Here is a 17,295-nt window from a genome sequence, read left to right on the forward strand (position 1 = left end):
TGGCTAACCCTGCACAATGAGGGAGAGGTGTGGATGTCAAGACCAATAATCCAGAGTATATTGCACAACAATCAGGATTTGGGTGAAGAGGAAGATTTAAATGAAAGGCTCATATCTAAACAAGTAATATTATCCATATGGCATTTATTTAGCTATCTCTCCCCTTTGGGCATCTATATATTATTTTAATAAACTGGTCAATGTGAATTTTTAAAGTCTTCATTAAATCAGTAGCATTTCAATATACCACCTGGGATTTATTTTTAAAGTTTTAGTTCGAGGTTCTCCAGAATCTGGGAGTTGAGGAAATATCAATGGAAATAAAAAATATGAAATATTCTGGATCAATTTCCTCTTACTGTAACAGTGCTCTGGACCACATTTCTAACTTTGCCTTTCTTCTGGAGACCAAGGAAATATTGCATCTATATGAATCTTTTCAGAGACTTTGAGAGTCGTAATAGGTAGCCTTGGTTCTCCACATTTTGGTTCACAAATTATTGGACTTACCACTTAACTGGGGTTACTGAGGTAAAGCATGAAGGACAATGCCAGACAAGTAGACTTTTGAGGGGTCAGGGAAAGAACCTGACAGGTTCACTGGCACCTCTCTAACATCACCTCAACCCCATACCAGCAACAAGATGGAAGACCCATCAACCATTTAAGAACACAGGGAATCAACCAATTCTTCCTCCACCAGTGTTCATTTGCATGTAGCCCATATGGTGAACCTATAGCCACTTACTGGCATACCCTTTCCCTGCAATAATTAAATCTCAAAAATAAGCCAGGGATGGTAGCACACGCCTATAATTCCAGCTACTCGGGAGGCTATAGCAGAATGATGGCAAGTTCAAGGCCAGCCTGGGCAACTAAGTGAGACCCTGTCTCAAAACAAAAAATAAAAAAGGACTAGGGATGTGGCTCAGCGGTAGGGCACTTGCTTAGCATGCATAAGGTCATGGATTCAATCCCTGGTACAAAATAATGATGATGATTATAATAATTTCACCTAAAAGGAAAAAGTAATTAACATCTATTATGGACTTCATCAGTTATGAGGCAGAATGGATTGGGTTGTACCCTGACACCTTTATGCCCTCAGGAAGTTATTTAATCTCTTCTGTGTTTCGGCTTTCTCGCCTCTAAAAGGAAATAATAGCGCCCGCCTCACATTAAATCAGTCAATGGAAGAGCAGTTTCAGACCAGGATTAACTCTTTTTAGTAAGTTCCTGATAAACTGTAAGAATGAACATCCAATGCCCAGCTAGTGATTTTTATATGTATTTTGTCACTTTGCAACCACCTTTATCTGATAAGCATTAATGTCTCTATCAATCTATTTTTATCATCATTTTGCAGATGCAGAAATGGAGGCTTAGTGGACTTTCTAAATCACTCAAAGGGAGCAGAGCCTAGATAGGAACAGAGGTCATTCTGTTTCCGCAGTCCAAGATGTTCTGTAACACTCATCTGCCGGTATAAGACCATTTGTTGTTACTCATAGTAGGGAGTAACAAGAGAAAAGCCTAGTAAGAAACTTCAACATTTAGGAAAATAGCACTATTGAGAAACAACCGGGATTTTAAACCTGCACTTTGGTCAATCCGAGACTTTATAAACAAAATACACAAAAAAACCAAGACTAGACAAACAGAGCTCTCTGCTCTCTAAAACATTCCAGCAGAAATGCACATGTTCGCACTCCAAGTCAGAATATCCACAAACTCTCAAGTACAATATCTTATTATTTATCACGGAATTAGCGGATGCTATAAGTGTTCAGTAAATGTTTGGTAAGTGTTTACTAAATGAGTGAAACCAGTCCAACAACAACCAAAAAAATGCCTCTTTGAGTTGGCAAAGTATATAACACCTTTCCCAAACACTGTTGAATTTCAATACAATTGAAATTTAATAGATTAAGAAAACCATTGTCATATATGCCATTCTATCCAAAGTATTTTGCTGAAAATTCAATTTATATGATTAGTCCCTTTAATAAAATGTTAATTTGATACAAGAATTTTTTTCTACCTGTGTCTTTAGAAAGTGACTGTAATATGTAAACATTTCTGCTAAATTCCCAAAAGATGCTGTGAGCTTAGCCTGAGAGGTCAGCTTCAAATGCTAATATTAAATGAGTACTCAAAAAAGAAGGGTTTGCATAGTGGGCATTTCCTTACCTTGTAGTTTACCTTTGTGTGTGTGGTTCTAAGGATGAAATCCAGGACCTCATGCATGCTAGCAGGTACCTTACCCCTGAGCTACATCCCAGCCCCGGGGTTTAACCTTTAAAGGGAAAGCCTCAGTGGTATTTTGATCATGTATGCAAGAACTTTGTATTTAAATTCCCTAAAAGTTCAAAAAACAACCTATTAAAGTGAAGCTACATGTAATACCAAGGATAACATGTTACAAAATCCTTGATAACCTTAAGTAAATGAGATGGCTTTCAAAAAACAAGTATAAAAATGTTATCAACGATATCAAAATCCTATGTTTAGCATAGTACATGGATTTATAGATGACATTCACTGAACTTATACCAAGCTAAATACTTTTGATTATTTAACTCAATCCTCACAAAAACCTTATGAAGATGTGCTACTACTGTCTAGTGTTTTGAGGTTCAGAGGCATTTCAAAACTTGCCCAAGATAACATATGCCTCAAGACAGAGATGGGATGTATACCTTTGTGTAACTCTAGAACCCAAGTTCCTCTTCTAATTGAGTTAATGTTTTGCATGCAAAATAAAATGCATAGGTCTTCCATGTTCAGTTCAATGGGGTTTGATAATTGTATATACTTTTATAACCATCCCTGAAAAGAAGACATAAAATATTTCCATTGCTCCAGAAAATCCCTTGCCTCTTTCCAGCTAAACACTCCACCCTCAGAGGCAAACACTGACTTCTACTGTCATGTATTAGTTTTCCCTTTTGTAGCCCTTCATAAATACCGCTGCTTGTGCATTCTTTAGTGTCTGACTTTTTTTGGTTAACAACACTTTTGAGATTCACCCAGGTGTTTTGAGTATGGGGTTCTTTCCTGTTGATTGTTCAGTAGTATTTCACTGCACGGAAATACCGTCATTCATTCACTTTCTTTGCTGATAGATGTATTACTTCCTATTGTTAGCAATTATGAATACAGTTGTGATGAACATTCTGTACAAGTCTTTTTTGTGGACACTTGTTTTCATCTATCTTGGGTAAATACCTAGGTGTGGAAATGCTGGGTCATAGGTTGGTGTATGTTTAACTTTACAACAAACTTACAGTCTTTTCCTTTGTAGTCTACTCCCTCAGAATGGCACTAACTTATTAATATACTTTGTTTTTCCTCTTATATGAGGAGTTCCCTGAGGACAGGGAACCAACACATCAGCAGTTCCTGGGATGCCTCCCATATAGTAAATGTTTGCTGAATAAATGAAAGACCATTGTCCCTACTCCTGTTCCTTCTTTGGGTGTTAGGATAGCAAGAGAGTGCTGGTTTGGGGCCTGTACAGAGAACCAGACAAGCTGCAGGATGTGAATGCAAGCAAGGTGAAAAATTGCCCAGGCAAAAGACTAACTTACCACTTTTTTTTTTTTTTCACTTTTCTTTTTGATATGACCTGTCCTAGAAAGTGAACCCCTCTCTGTGATCTTACAAGAGGAAACTGGGGCGGCAGCTCCTGTTCAAGTGATACTATGGAAAGGGAGGAAGGTATCACTGCAATTGAGGTCACACTGTGGTTAGAATTACAGGATATTTCTGTCAAACAGGAGGGCAGAGGAAGCAGCAACCCATGAAATCCTGACCTTCTGGAAGTAACCAGCAAAACTGAAGCACTGCTGGAGCCCAGCGGAATATCCTCCCACAGAATTACAGGAATGCCTGGTTCTGGTCAACATGCTATCTGACTTCTACATGAACATGGAAAGCCATAATAAATTTTGAGGAGAAAGTAAAAGGTTGATGGTTTTAAAATGTAACCACAAAGAAATGATAACTGTTTGAATACAACTGCCCTTATCTGAACATTATAGTGTAGATATATATAAAAATACTACATGGTACCCCATAATATGTACGATTTTCCTGTCAAATAAAAATACATAACCAGTGATTTTTTAAAAAGGTAAATATGTTTGACACCCAAGATAAGGTACCAGAAATAACACTGAGTTAAAAATGCAGAATGTGTGCCCAGTGCAGTGCGTCCTGCCTGCAGTCCTAGCGAACTGAGACTGAGGCAAAAGGACTGCTTGAGTTCAGGAGTTTGAGACCAACATATAGCATGACACCATCATTTAAAACAAAAACAAAAAACCAACAACAACGAAACACATTTCCCATCTTTGAGGCAAAACTTTTAATTCCTATGAATCAATTCCTCTACCTCACAATTTATTCTGTATTCAACCTATAACTTCCTAGAAAGCAACTAAAATCATTGTCCATTGCCTGCCCATAATAGAAAGACTGGTAAATCCTAAGATAATCTAAAATCTTTCTCACCCAAAAGAATATTTTTGTTACACATAAATCAAAAGAGGATTTCGTCTCAAACTGGGCTGGGGTACTTTTGGCAATTGTTATTTCCTTTGGTCCCAGGTCACTAAGGATGGGAATTTGTTTAGAATTCCTCAATTTTTGGGTTCTGAGCAGTGACCTCATCTTCCTTTATTCAGGCAGTACTGCATTGGAGCCATCCTAGGCAAATGGATGTTTATCCTATTCTTAAAATCTCCAGGGAAGTAAATTCTCTACAACATCCCTTGGTAACCTTCTCCAGGGTTTTATCAAGGGTTTGGTGAGGAAGTTCTGATGTAGAAACCAATAAAAATATTAACTCTAGGAGCCAAGCTATAAGCATTGGAAAGGGGTATGTGTTTGGCATTTTGCCTGAACAGTGGAGGGATGTATTTACAAAACAGGCTGTACAAACAGAAACCATTTGCCAGGAGCAGATGTGGAAAGCTGATTCAAGAGAAACTGCCACAATAAACTCACTTCCAATCTGTGAACAATGTGACTAAGTTACTGTTGGTTATAACATTTTTCTAAAGCAATTTATTTATTTTTATTTTTACAGACTGCATTTATTTTCTTGTCAATTCTTAGTTTTAGTCGCTAAACCAGATTTGTTAACAATGACAAAATAGTGCTGCAGTTTTCAAATGACTAGGTTTCTACGAAAAATTCTTAGTAGAACATATATGTTGTCACCTTTACTTCTTTCTCTGATCTATATATTCCATCTTCTGCCATCATGTACCACTATTAGAATCCGGAAAAAAAATTAAAGACAAAGTAACCCTCAAAATTAAAATCTATACTAATTTCTGTGGGGGAAATTCTGTGGGGGAAGATTAGCCATCTATCTGACCAAAGTGTTTTAAATTAGAAATGGTAGTTTAGCCTTTAAAATTTAACTAATCAGGGCTGGGGTTGTACAGCGCTCAGAGGTACAGCGCTTGCCTGGTAAGTGTGGGGCACTTAGTCGGATCCTCAATACCACATACACAGAAATAAATAAAGGGATGTGTCCATCTACAACTAAAAATATTTTTTTTTAAAAAATGTAATCGGAAATAGAAAATGCAAAGCACTATCTCTGGAAGCCTCCATGCTAGAACTTCCTGTTGCACTCTGATCTCTCCCAGTAGTCTCTCCGTGGAGATTATATGCATATGGGTGCCCATTTGCTCAGTCAAAAAGCGCCCCTACACACAAGCGGTCCACAACAACGCTAGGATTTAAAAGGGGCTGGGATGTAAGGGGTATGGGAGAAGGAACGATAGTAGGGTGAAACAAACGTTATTACCTCCTGTACATGTATGACTGCATAACCTATGTATATGTATAATCAGAAAAATGAAAGATTACACACTATGTATGATCTAACAAAATGTATGAATGCATTCTACTGTCATGTACAACTAATTAGAACAAATAAAATTTAAAAATTAAAAAAAAGACATCAGAGGAAGAGAGGAATATACCCCAACCCAAAGGACGCTCTTTGTATGAGAACTTTACAACCCCCTCCGCAGCAAGGCTTTTGATACTCCGCTGGCAATTCAGAAGAAAGCCAGTGACAGCCATGCTACCTGACAGTGGCACACACGTTTCAAAATAATACCCTTAAGATGTACAGAGAACGAAAGTGGGGGGGTCACGCCCCTCAAAGCACGTTTGGGGCCTTTCCTACAGAAACAAATCCAGTAAAATTAAGAAAGGCGAGGCGTTCTAAACTCCGTAGGAGCCCTCGTGGGAAGCAATTTATCAAAATTAAAACATTTCACAGATCATTTCTCCTGAAAAGTTTTCATGCTGTCAATAATCAACAATTCTTTTCCTCTTAGAGTGGCAGCCTCTCCTCGCTAATAAAAAAGCCAGGGCCACGGAGCGGCGGGAGACCCTTGAGCACGCCACCTGCCCGCACCCGGCCAACTGCTGGCGGGGAAGCCGCTCTGGGAAACCGCGCCAAGCCAGGGTTTCCCGGTATCACCGCAAAGACTGAAACGGACACGCTTTCCGAAAGCCGCCGGCCGGCACCGCCCTCCCCGCTTCTAAGGCAGCCGCGAGCCTCGCGTCCCGGGCCGCGCCCGACGCCAGCAAGGGGCAGCGGACCCCCGCCCCGCACTCACCATCGCCGCCCCCGCCTCCCGGCTGCGCGGGGCTCCGCCGACGCCAAGTTCAAACCTCGCCCGGGCTGCAAGGAGACGGCCGGGCATCGCCCGAGCGCTCGGCCGCGCTCAACAATGGGCGGACCGCCGCGCCCCGTGCCGCCGCGCCCCGGGCTGCGGCGGCGGACCCCGCGCGTGCGGCGCAAGAGGCTGGTCCCGGCGCGGGAGCGCCGAGGGCGCGGGCTTCACCACCGCACCTCCCGCCCGGGGGCCGCGCACAGCCCCGCGCCCACCCCACCGCCCGAGGGGCCGCGCTCGCCCGGCGCCCGCCACCAGGTAATCCCACAGGAAGCCTCCCGATTGGCCCGGGCGCTCAGGACGGGATTTGCATTTCAATGACAAAGAAGGCTCCCTAAGCTTTGAAAACGGATTCTGGGACTGAGGAGTCGCGCGCGACTCGCCTCTCCGCCGTCCGCGGGTCCCCTCGTTAAGGGGACAGACGCACACACTCGGTCCCTCCTGTCAGTTCACACTCAGAGGTGTCTTCACCCCCGCTCCCGCATTTTGAAATGAACAAAAATCCAAAAGCAAAATATCAACTTTACGAAGCACGAGCTAGCTTTACAGGAGCTATACAGTTAGTAATTGACCAAATGAAGCATGAATTGAAGCAAGGTAAAAAGTTCACCGCTGCGGGAGGAAAAAAGGCTCACATTACAAGAAAAATAACTACCCTTTTCTCAGTATGTCCTTTTTTTTCAGTATAAGTCAACCAGAGAGATTCAGGTTGTTGAGGATGGGGTACAGCTGCTGAGGCCTCTTCTCGGCCCCCTTTTGTTTGCATGAGCATCATCTCAAATCATCAAGGGACAGGTGCTTTTATCAGTTCTTGTACTAATCTTTCTGGAGATTGTTTTTATTAAACTGCAAACTTTGGGGTTTTAGACAATGCATATATTTGAGCTTGTTTTGCATTTATGATACAGGGCATTAGTTAATATTCTGAAGGAAAGGATTGTGTTATTTCCATCTTGATATTTCTTCAAATCTTCTTTCAGCCTCTTTCAATGGAGGTGAGTACCCTCCCCACACCCACACTTCTTTTAATTGTTTTCATATGTCATCTCCATCTCCAGAGATTAAAATAACAATAAGGTTTGAAATTGGGTAATCTCCGGCAGAATCCCTCAAAAATTTCCAGGTCCTATACTTAAGCAATTAATATGCACATAGACATAGAGAAGACAATTCCTAACTAGGCAGGAGCTAGGGGCCTCAGTTACTGAGTTACAGTACTCAGTTACAGCTGATCCATTTGCCTTTACTTGGCTGGGCTCTTTGTTACATCCTGGCAGAATTCAGGAGCATTGGCAACCACAGCCTTCTTTAATGAAATCTTCCTGGACAGGCCTCCACCCCAAAGGTATTATCCCCCTTACAATTGTATTTTGCTTTACGTGTGGTTTCATAAGCAGCTACACCTGCATATGCACCTGTCATGCAGTCAACCAGTACCACAGTGTTCCTAAGCACTGGAAGCTGGGAGGCTAATGTTGCCTGTGTCCTAATGTCCTGTGGGAATCCACAGGCAGGTGATGTCCAGAACTTAGGCCTTGAAGTCAACACTTCCATTTTATGAAGTACATTGCTGCTAACACCACCATGTTGGGGGAATAAGTGTTAGCTGGAGAACACAGCCAGAAACTTTCAGGCAGAACCATAAGGCCTCCTCTCCTGCTGTTGCTTTATCTTGTTTCCTAAATGCTCAGTCAGGTGAACTCTCCTAAGAGTGGAACAGATCTCTATCGCTGTGTGAAACATCACTTTAAATTGGTGATTAAAAACACACTTTGGGGGAAAAACACACACACACACACACACACTTTGGATCCAAATCTTACCACCCACACAGATTGTATTGGACCAGTGAAATTAATCCCTGTGACCAGAGGTCTCTGGGCTTCCATTGGACCACAGGTTCTACAGAAATACTTTTTACTTGTATCTGCAGTTTGGAGGCATATTTTTAGATGGAAGAAAAGCAACTTGTCTCATGGGATCTAAGGTGAGATATGAAATGAAGAAATCTCAGCAGTACTACAAAATTATGCCAACGTCTCTCTGCATGAACTGGGGCAAATGCCCTCACCTGGTGCTTCAGATCTTTTGCAAAAATGGTCTGTCCCTGCCTTCACAAAGCAAAGCTAGTAAGTGACTCTGAATAGATACATGTATCCTGTGTGTGTAAACTCCGAGCCACTTATTAATGATGTTCTCTGTAGTCACACCATCCTTTAGTTCCTGTATTAAGACTGCTTTCAGAAATAACACATCAAGTTAGAATCCAAAGCCTTTTTTTAATGAAAAAAAAAAATTGGTGAAGAAATAAAACGTTTAAAACTATTACTGTATTTTGTGAGAAAGTAACAAATAGGAAAAAAAAAAAAACAATAGTCTACTCTTAGGATGTACATGGCTAGTCTGGAATCTGCTATGTGCATACTTTCTTTAAAGTCATGGGTTTTTAAATATATATATATAGAGAGAGAGAGAGAGAGTTGTAGATGAGTACAACATCTTTATTTTATTCAATTATTTTTATATGGTGCTGAGGATTAAACCCCATGCTTCACACGTAGTAGGCAATCACTCTACCATTGAGCTACAACCCCAACCCTTTTTAAAAATCTTAATGGAGATGTAATTCACATACCATTAGAACTTACACTTTTAAAAAGGCATGTTTTTTGCTTCTTCACCTCGCCTAAAGCCTTTTCTGATACTGGAGTAAAAGACCAAAGACCAGAATATATCCCTTATAGAGCTAGGGCTATAGCTCAGTGGTAGAGTGTGTGCTTAACATGCATCATGCATGAGGCCCTGGGTTTGACCCCTAGCACTGCCAAAAAAAAAAAAAAAAAAAAGGAAATCTCTATCACAGTAGCACCATGACATCAGAGGCAAAATCCCCTGAGGTCCCGTAGTACCTATGAGAGAAGGGTTGTAGGTCAAAAATAGGTTTATAGTACCCAGTAGGGGCACTTTGTGCAATCACAGGCCAAGTTGGTTTTCTCTTCTTAAATATTTCCACCTACAAACCCAAATTGCAGTGTGAGATAAATATGACCTCTAAAACAAATATTTAAAATGACATCTAGTAGAACATACTATTTGAGGATCTAGTAGAATTCAGAATGGATTGGTTCATATTATATACATGTATAAGTTAGTTTCCCCACAGCAATTATCAGGTTCTTATTAGGAAGAAGAAATTTGTAAGAATTAGTATTTTTTCAAACAAACAAACAAAAAAACTCTTTAGTATTGCTGGTATACATCTCTCAATTATAGATTTAGCACTTATTCTTTATGTCATTTAAAAAAAAATTTGTGTTAGTTGCAGATGGACAGCATGCCTTAATTGTATTTGTTTATTTTTATGTAGTGCTAAGGATCAAACCCAGTGCCTTGCATGCCCTAGGCAAGCCCTCTGCCACTGAGCTACAGCCCCAGCCCCCAGAGTTATTTCATTTTAATTAGCCTAATACATGTAATTAATTGTATGTTTAAAGAGACTATGTATAGAAACCATATACATGATTTAACTTCTTTTTGTATATTGTAGTGTAGTTTCATAATATATAGTATACTGTACAATATCAAATTGCAGGTAGAAATAGTCACCATTACTTCTATACTTTAAAATATTAAATAAGCCCCCAATCTGATTTGGCATTCTTTTTAAAAAAAAATTTTTTTTAGTTATAGATGGACACAATACCTTTATTTTATTTATTTATTTTTATGTGGTACTGAGGATCAAACCCAGTGCCTCATACATGTTAGGCAAGTACTCTACCACTAAGCTACAGTCCCAGCCCCTGATTTGGCTTTCTAATTTTCCAAGTAAATAAAATTATGATGTGAAAAATATAATTATTTGAAACATGCAACTTTTCATGATAATAATAGCATCTATCTCTTGCTGCAACCATGCGGTAAATCCCCAGGTTTATTGATACTCTTCTTTTGAATATTGATATTTTAGTAAAACAATGTCAGTACCTGTTGAATACTGAAAATCACTTTTAAGGTAATGTGTAATGGTTAATATAAATAGCTCATGACCAAGAAGAAACACATATGCAATGTGAATTTATTTCTTCCTGGAGAAAATCTTAGGAAGGACATAAGGTGTGCTACTTTCTCTTTTTTCTTGTGCTGAGGCACAAAACAACCCAAGAATAAAGCTCAAACCCAAAGCTCAGATGGAAACATCACACCTTGAAAATGAACTCGGTTTCCTGAGACCCTGGGTACTCTAAGGCAAATACAGCAAGGAAGAGGAGAGGTGGAAACTGAAAAAATAAAGAGGAGCAGAGAAAAAATGAGATGGAGGAGGAATGGAGAAAAGAAAAAGAGAAAGAATGGTGGGTCTTAGCAGGAGTGTAAAAGACAAGGAAGGAGGTCAGGAAAGAGGATGAAAGAAGAAAAAGCAAACCCCTGTGAGTAGGTGCTTGACCATATATTAAATGAACAAGGAAGAATGCACACCAGCCTGTTAATATACAGTACTTGGGAGAGATGGGGTGAAGACTGACTGTATCATTTTCCTTATACTGTGTTGTAGTATCCTTTACTACATCAAATAGAGAAATTTTAAAAAATAAAACACATGTAGATGATTATGAAGAAAAAAAATACTGGAGAGCAAACCTGTCTGGATTGGAACTTGGGCATATCACAGTTGAAGACCTTCAGTCTTCAACTATATGCATAGTCTAATAAATATGATACTTCTTATTAGAGATGTTTATGTAATGTGGTAAAACAAGAGTCTCCAGACCAAAACATAATAGAAAGATGTAGAATTCCACATGGTTTTGAAGTTTTCGGATTTAATTATTTATTTATTTCACTGTCCTGGGGATTGAGCCCAGAGGTGCTCTACTACTGAACTACAGCCCCAGCCCTTTTTATTTTATTTTGAGACAGAGTCTTGTGAAGTTGCCCATTCCGGCCTCATACTTTTGATCCTCCTGCTTCAGCCTCCCAAGTAGCTGAGATTACAGGCATGCACCATGTGACAGGCTGTTTTCAGATTTATATACCACCAGCATCTTGGTTGAAAATATCTAGAAAGGAAATAAAATCAACTAGGGCTGCATTGACTGATAACAACTGTCAGCAATTCTGGCCACAGCTCACGTACGCACCTGATTCTCACTTGTCATTGTTGTCACTAATCACATTACACCAGGAATTAATTTCTATACCTAGAGTTATCTGACCATATAATGTAAGGAGAGTCTAGTTATAGATTTGATTTAAATAATACATTTTATTAAGTTATTTATTAATAAGAGGAATAAAACTTTTCTTTTTCTTTTTTTTTTTCTTTTTTCCTTTTTTTTCTTTTTGTACTAGGGATTGATCCCAGGGGCACTTAAACACTGAGCCACATCCCCAGCCCTTTTTAGTTTTTATTTTGAGACAGGATCTTGCTAAGTTGCTGAAGGCCTCAAATGCGATCCTCCTGCCTCAGCCTCAGGAGTCACCGGGATCACAGGCCTGCGCCACCACTGAGTCAAAGGATTAAAACTTCTAATGCCACTTACATTTTAGTTGACAGAATATCATTTGGGAAGTTTCAGAATAGTTTACCATAGGGGAATTTTCCCACTCATCTTTTATTTCTCCTTATACAGTCCTTTCTCTCTCCTTAACCTATTTAAATGCAATTACCTAGCACATGCTATGTGACAGGTATTGGGAATATCAAGATGGATGAGGGCCTGGCATGAACTTCAAGAAGCTCATGGTTCAGTGAGAAACTCAGGTCTTAAAGAAATCATTTTGGTCCCATGTGATGAAGATTGTGGAGTAGTTAAGAGCATGGACTATATTCAACAGCTTGCCAGCTGAAGGCAAAGTAAATTGATCTCACTAAGCCTTAATTTTTGTTCTGTAAAATAAGAAAAATTATACCTTCCACAGAAGGTTATTTAGATTATATTGAATAATCACTGAGTGTCTGGGGGAAGGATAAGAGTGAGTTTTGTATTGTTTTACAGGAGCAAAAGTTTATTTGGGGCTCATGGTTTCAGAGGTTTCAGTTCACAATGGCTGACTCCATTGCTCTGGGCCCAAGGTGAGATAGCACATAATCCAGGAAGGGCCTAGCCCAGGAAAGCTACTCAAGAGAGAGAAGGGGGAAGGGGCCACAGGGAAGCTGCACCCTTCTAAGGCATGCCCCAGGGATCCCCTCCTCCAACCATGCCCCACCTGACTGAAGTTACTACCCAGTCAGTAAGAGTGAGTTATTGATTGTCCTTAATCTCTCTGTTGAATTCCTGGTAGCCCTGGTCTTTCCTCCCAGCTAGTGTCATTCATTGACCAGGAAGGCATGACTCATCAGAACTCAAAGAACAAAGGAGTCAGGCATAAGACTTAAGATTTAGAATAATATTCAATTAGAGCTAGCTTTCCTCCCCAACACATGGTACAGCTTTCTAAAACGAAAGCAGACAGGCAAGGAGAATCCAAGGAAACAGAAGGAACACTAGAAGCTTGGAGTAACTCCTGGACAGAAATTCCAGAAAGACTCAGATCTGGAGCAGAAAATACATAGACAGGTCCTGAGCCAGGCAAGCATCTGGGGAAGTTAGAACAGGAGTCAAAGAACTGTCTTGTGATGCACCTGGACCAGAAAGTGCCTCGTGCTTCTCACCAATCCTCTCCACCCACCATGGTTCAGGATGGGTAAAATGTTTCTGTTAAAGCCAAGAGGGCACAAATTCCTGATCAACCTGAGGGGGCAGCAAATGCCACCATACTGGCTGGGATGGTGACCAGACACAGACCAGACACCAGCAAGGAGAGATGGCAACATGGAGACCAAAGGCCCAACTTCAACTGGCCCCACTACTACAACACACACACACACACACAACACACACACACACACACACACACACACAAACACAAACACACACTCATAGCTGAACTCTGCCCAAGCCTCTTACATCTCAGCTGCAACCCCAGGAGCTAGAGAGACCCTTAACTGGCTGATAATAGGTTTCTGTGTCCCAGCTGAATGAGGTCTTAAAAATAGAAATTATGGCCAGTTTAAAAAATAAAAAAAAATGCTGGGGATGTAGCTTGATAGCAGAACACTTGCTTAGCATTCATAAAGTCCTATGTTTAATCTCCAGCAATGAAAAATAAACAAAGTATATTTCTTCAATAATTGTCTGTGGCTCAAGAATTGTACCTAGCCACATTCAAAGGGCTCATCAGTGTGCCTCATGCATGAGCTCAAAAATGGTAGCTTTGATTATTTTCATTAATAGTTCTATATCCTGTTAGCAAGCAAAAGAGGATGTTTATGTCCGAGAGGGCATACAGAGGGTGTTTGAGAGAGGTGCTGAAGGATGTGCAAGAAGTGGGGAGGAGTAGTTCAGTATGAAAGGTCCCAAAACATCAAACAGCCCAGACCAACTGGGGTACTGCAAGTACCATCACCAGGGCACAGGCAGGAGGCAATTGATGTACCTGGGGAGGTAGTTGATGGAAGATGAAGGTCTGTGGGCCATCTTTAGGATTTAGACTTTATCTTGTAGGCCAAAAGAAATCACTAAAACTGTTACACCAGGGTTGTGATCAGATCTGCTCATTGAGGAAGTCACACGGATGCGTGTGGAGCATAGGTTGAATGGGGGGTGCTGGGCTCAATGATTTTAACCACATACCTTTGTCATTAAGGTGTAATCCCATTCCCCAGGGACCAGGGTTGCATCATGATTCTGAATGAAGTCTCTGGAAGCGGTACAGGTAGATGTGAGACCTGGCTGTGGCACTTACTATGTGACCATGGGCTGGTCACTTACCTCCGTGGAGCAGCTTCCTCATCTGTGGAATGGGAGCTAAACATTCAGTCTTAACCACAGAGTTACTGGAGGTTTAGGTCTAATACTTTATACCAGGCACTGGATCAGTGCTTACTGAATTTTAGCTCTTCTTAACTAAGTAGTGCGTAAAATCATTAAATTTGCATGGGGGGGAGGATGACTATATTGGGGAATTATTGTAAAGTCATCTACTCATGATATTCATTTAAATTTTGGTCACCAAGCAAAATTTCAGAGAAGAAAATCCACTTTATAAATTCACCTGGAAAAAGGTGGAAGTCGAGCTACAATCCAGGCAATTCAAATCTCGCCAGCCTGAAACTGACTCTGGTTGGTTTGTGCTGAAGAAAGTGTTTTTCCTTTTCAACCCTAAAGCTCTGAGCAGTGTTGACATGAACTACTGACAGCTGCCACCTCCCATTAGAGGCAGCAACCTTCCAAAAGAAGGTGAAGTGTGCTTGGTATGTGAAGGGCGCTACTCTTTGAAAAACACATGTGATCTAGGTGACAATAAGGGCTGCAGGCCGAATCCTGAAAGGTAAAGCTCTGCCAGTGACATGTCCTTAACAGCATGGGTTCAACTGGAGTGCATTCAAATCCTGGTATGTCCTTGTCATCAGAGAATGTGCCCAGGGGAGTGCACAAGGGCAGATAGGACCAGGGCAGACAGGACCGAGCCAGACAGCCTTCAGAGCCTAAGCTGTGCCTACACAGAATGGGGACATTTTCTGTCAATGCGAGTGAGGATTTTAATTGATGATGTCCAAGAAGTATAAAACTGGAGGATTGAAATCTCTTCTGGGACATAATCCTACCTTTTAAAGGAAGCTATAAAGTTCCTTGCCCCCAGAAAATTATTCGGGTTTCCATGTATTCAGATATAAGTGAAGATAAAGATTTTGGGGTAAGTGGGGCATGGTGGTGTAATCCCAGCAACTTGGGAGGCTGAGACAGGAGGATCATGAGTTCAAAGCCAGCTTTAGCAACTTAGGGAAGCCCTAAGCAACTCAGTAAGACCCTGCCTCTAAATAAAATATTAAAAAGGGCTGGGGATGTGGCTCAGTGGTTAAGCCCCCCGGGTTGAATCCCCAGTACCAAAAAAAAAAAAAAAAAAAAAAAAAAAGGTTTTGGGGGAGGCATAAGGGCAGGAAGCATAACTGATTTAGAGACGCAAATTAGTATAATTCCTGTCCTTGGCTTGTGATTTGTATTTTAACTCATACAGTCATCCCTTGCTGTCCTTGGGGTTTGGTTCCAGGACACTCCCCATCAAAGATTCCAAAATCCATAGGGGTGCAAATCCCTTATATAAAATGGTGTAGTATTTGCATATAACCTACACATATCCTCCTGTATACTCTATTTTTATTTTATTTATTTATTTCAGTTGTAGATGGGCACAATATCTTTATTTTGTTTGTTTATTTGTATGTGGTGCTGAGGATCAAACCCGGTGTCTTACCCATGCCAGGCAAGCGCTTTACCACTGAGTCACAACCCCAGCCCTGTATACTCTATTTTTATTAATTAATTAATTTGTTTGTATGGTTCTGGGGATGGAACCCAGGGATTCACACATGCTAGGCAAGTTCTCTACCACTGAGCTACATCCCCATCCCCTTCAGTAGTCTTTAAAAATCATCTTTGGAGTATTCATAATACTTAATACAATGGAAATGCTATGTAAATAGCTGTCATTCTGTATTGTTTAGGGAACAATGACAAAGAAAAAAGAGTCCACCTGTGCAACATCACAGGCATAGTACAGTTTTGATCTGTGGTTGGTCAATTGGGCAGATACAGAGGGTGGACTGTTCTTCCCTGAGAACCTGCCTGATGACAGGCTAGGGAGATAAAGCCAGAGAGACAGTGCACAGATGAGAGATAAAAAGGAAGAAAGCCTGAACCAAGAGTAAACCTGGAATGGAAAACACCACCTTGCCTAGAGGGAAGTAGGGGGAGGGGCTAAAGCCAGGTTGAGCCTCTGAATCCAATCTCACATGATAGATAAGGAGAGAGGAGAACTGGAAAGGGACACAGGTGACACTCTAAAAAACGGGCATGCAAACTGAAAATACAGCATATAGAAATCTGTTTAAATGGCTAAAAGGATCACGCTTTCTACTGATAATAAACATATGACTCATTGCTTCCCTGACTCATCAAAGACATTAACAATGATTACTTCATAACAATACAAAACATCAACAACAAAACCATAATGACTTGGTGCTAGGGACTAAACCCAGGGTCCTGCACATGACAGGCAAGTGCGCCACCACTGGCCTACAGTCCCAGACCCCCAAATGACTTTTTAAATGAACTCACTGGTTGATTTGGCGCTTTGAGTCTTTGCATTAGATCAGAATTTGAGACCTTTCAAAAAAGACCTGTTGTTATTTTTATTTATAACATCAAAACACCTATTCTACCAACTAGGTTTGCTTCTTAAGACTCTAGTATATTAAGTCTTGACAGCATGAAAATAAATTAAATATTGAAATGTCATCAACAGTGCCATTATCATTGCTGGGGAAAAATAACTTCAAGAGTTAAAAACAAGCCAGAGACAGTGTCACATGCCTGTAATTCCAGCAACTGGGAGGCTAAGGCAGGAGGATCCCAAGTTCAAGGCCAACCTGGGCAATTTAGCAAGACCCTAAGCAACATAACAAGACTCGGTTTCAAAATAAAAAATAAAAAGGACTGGGGATATAGCTTGGTGATAGAGTTCCCCTGAATTCAATCCTCAGTAC

The 17,295-nt window shown here is 40.7% G+C and overlaps 1 protein-coding gene across 4 annotated transcripts in view; it reads right to left on the reverse strand.

Moving 5' to 3' along the window:
- SHROOM3 (shroom family member 3) overlaps nucleotides 1–17,295 on the reverse strand; it is a 304,609-nt gene that overhangs the window by 76,057 nt on the left and 211,257 nt on the right. The window contains exon 1 of one of the 4 annotated variants that reach the window (XM_079154295.1): nucleotides 6,651–6,786. The exons of the other annotated variants lie outside the window; for them this stretch is intronic. The gene's annotated coding sequence lies outside the window, so the exon portion shown is untranslated. Of the gene's footprint in view, nucleotides 1–6,650; nucleotides 6,787–17,295 lie in introns of those variants that run through there. 4 annotated transcript variants of the gene reach the window in all.

This window comes from Sciurus vulgaris, assembly GCF_902686455.1.
Source record: "Sciurus vulgaris genome assembly, chromosome: 9".
NCBI classification, from domain to species: domain Eukaryota; kingdom Metazoa; phylum Chordata; class Mammalia; order Rodentia; family Sciuridae; genus Sciurus; species Sciurus vulgaris.